Genomic DNA, 3,138 nt, shown 5'->3' with positions numbered 1-3,138 from the left:
GGCACACAAACTCAGCTTATATAGGAACACAAAATCACTCAAGCATAACATTGAACGTAGAGATTGAGAAAAACATTAATAATAAAATAATTGTTTGGACAATGGTGTAATGCTTTTTGGAGTTAACATAGAGGTCTGATAAACTTTAAATCTGATTGAAGTAAATAATAAATATCATATAACATATTAACACCACTATTAGAGAGGACGACATAACGTATGTTACTCAAGTTCTAAACCTGACTTTGCACTTTCACAATTTGGATTACAAAAATAACAACTTGGATAATGGAATTTGCAAAAAAATAACAATAAGGAACATATTTTAAAACAGTATCCTTCGATTTGTACAAATGCTTCAAGTTTTTTTTATCAAAAATAGTAGTTATCTTCTTGCCTAAACTTTGGTGGACTTTTCTTAGACATCTCTTTTCTTTAGTTAACTTCAGCAACCATAACTGACAAAAGGCCATCCAAAGTCACACCAAATAACATGATCTGTTGCTCCCAAAGCATGTAATATTAGAATGACACTCTGGCACACAAACTCAGCTTATATAGGAACACAAAATCACTCAAGCATAACATTGAACGTAGAGATTGAGAAAAACATTAATAATAAAATAATTGTTTGTACAATGGTGTAATGCTTTTTGGAGTTAACATAGAGGTCTGATAAACTTTAAATCTGATTGAAGTAAATAATAAATATCATATAAAATATTAACACCACTATTAGAGAGGACGACATAACGTATGTTACTCAAGTTCTAAACCTGACTTTGCACTTTCACAATTTGGATTACAAAAAGTAACAACTTGGATAATGGAATTAAAAATAAGGAACATATTATAAAACAGTATCCTTCGATTTGTACAAATGCTTCAAGTTTTTTTTATCAAAAATAGAAAATGGGCAGGCATCAGTAGCACTTTTTTGAGTATGATAAAGCAAATTGTAAAAGCCAATACAAACAGAAAGCACGGTACTAAGACTGAAATTACAGAACTAAAACAGGATGTCATTGAATATATTGGAGACTTCACGTTAAAGAAGGCTTAAAAAAATTGAAAATGATTACAGTGTCATTAATTTATTTTGCACCACAAATCCATCAGGATCAATGATACCCTTGCTTGAACAAAGAATTGGGTCATTAAGAAATCCATCAACAGAATACCACCATCTTCTGCTGTACACATATAACTTGGTGAAACAGCAGTGCAGTGATGTTTCACATGTAGAATTTAAACAGACTCCTTTTAAAATGTTACAAGATGTTACATTCAGCCACTTTGTTGACCGAATAGTTGGTCGAAGTGGGGTAGAAAATAATGTTGTCGTAAAAGTAACAACTTATCTTGTTACTTTATTTGTACGATTATTATCTTATGCTTTTTCCAAAAAGTTATTTAAAAGATTGTCCAAAACCTGCAACCGGCAAACACACAGTCCTAGAAAAGAACTAAATAAAATGTAAAGAAGTTAAAAACACTGTTGTTACCAATTTGCATTTTTATTTTCTTCGGCGTTTTGGAAGTGGAATATCACTAACTTCTGTCCATGCATTTTCTTTGCCAAAAGTTGTGCTACCATTTAAACCCTTGACTTTTTTATCACCTTCCGAACAGTAATATGCTACATTCCATATGCAGCCTGTGAAACATCAGGGTTTCTAAATCTTCGACCGATTTGACGCTTAATAATAAGTCTTTTGTTGTGAATATTTTTAATCACAATTCAATACGTCATTTTTCATACCAAGTTTCCAAAGAATGCTTCAAGTACATCTTGAGTAAAAGAATGCAAGCATACATATACCAATTAACGAACTACTTGACTTTGTTAAAGAAATGAAATTTTGTGTGGTAAATATAAGACCCTCTAACGTAGGTTTTGCAATAAGCATTTTACCCTCCCCAAGATGGTGCGTTTTGACATCAACCTAAGAAATAAATCCCAGTAAGTCCTAAACACCTCTAAAACAACAACACGATATTACCGTCCAATCAATCAAACATTTCCCAAAGTTATCTTGCAACCATAAAAGTCTGCTGTCTTTAGGATCACGTATAGTGAACGATGCATTACAGTTCACAATATCAAACCAACTGTAAATTTAATTTCAAATGTGGTTTAAAACTAAATGTTGGGGACAAATGCTAAACAAAAATAATAAGACTACGAAGAATATTTACTTCGCAAACATGAGAATAAATTCTGATGTCCCCTGCGCTCCCACCATAGTACTCAGGCATTTGCCAACACGCCAGCTGAGAACATCTTTTACCAGGTTAACTCTCATCTGTAAAATTAAAAACTAAAAAAAATATAGGGATACTCAAAATTAATTTACTTTTGAGTGATACTCAAAATTAATTTACTTTTGAGTGATACTCAAAATTAATTTATTTTTGAGTAAGGGGTGAGGTGAATGTGCTCTGAAGTAAGGAGCTTGATCTTCTTTATACAGGTCAATAACATGTGTCCACAGTACATCAAAGCCGCTCATGTTCATATACCTTGTACCACCTGGTTTCGAGGACAAGAGGTAATTTCTTGTGGTCTGTAGAAATAAAACTAACTACATTGAATCAAGTTGAAAACAGGGTTTACCCAATAACATGTGTCCACAGTACATCAAAGCCGCTCATGTTCATATACCTTGTACCACCTGGTTTCGAGGACAAGAGAGAATTTCTTGTGGTCTGTAGAAATAAAACTAACTACGTTGAATCAAGTTGAAAACAGGGTTTACCTTGAGCAAACGAGGTGAATCAGAGCAGAGAAAAATCAGTCGACTTGGGGCGTGAGGATTTGGAGCAGTGAATGGTTGATCTATCAGTATAATGCCATAGAATACCTAGTAGGTGACTTGCTAAATAGGTTTGTCTAATTGTGGCTGTAGCTCTGAAAATCCCACCAACATTCCATCGAGAATAACAACATATTCTCGTAATAAAAATACGTGTTAATAATACACATGGAGTACACTTTACAGCCGCAACTTACTTTTCATCTCATTCAATGTAAGGTACCATATAAGCTCTTCTTTATCTTTTGCCACGCGTTCTATTTCAGCCAATGCAATTGAACTTGTACGGGGTGCGGTAATGGTGGGTTCAACGGTCGCGCCC

General features: G+C 33.7%; 1 long non-coding RNA gene across 1 annotated transcript; it reads right to left on the bottom strand.

The window, feature by feature from the left end:
• Positions 1-1,503: 1,503 nt before the first annotated feature.
• On the bottom strand, positions 1,504-2,303 carry LOC108950937. Its single transcript, XR_001975416.2, has 4 exons — positions 2,200-2,303; positions 2,004-2,112; positions 1,763-1,946; positions 1,504-1,699 (listed from the first exon to the last, which is right to left on the bottom strand). It is a non-coding gene; the product is annotated as an uncharacterized LOC108950937 (long non-coding RNA).
• Between the last annotated feature and the right edge of the window lie 835 nt (positions 2,304-3,138).

Source organism: Ciona intestinalis, unplaced genomic scaffold (assembly GCF_000224145.3).
Source record: "Ciona intestinalis unplaced genomic scaffold, KH HT001179.1, whole genome shotgun sequence".
Taxonomy (NCBI): Eukaryota; Metazoa; Chordata; class Ascidiacea; order Phlebobranchia; family Cionidae; genus Ciona; species Ciona intestinalis.
The sequence above is the reverse complement of the archived record's forward strand: the minus strand, read 5'-3'. Positions and strand labels throughout refer to the sequence as shown.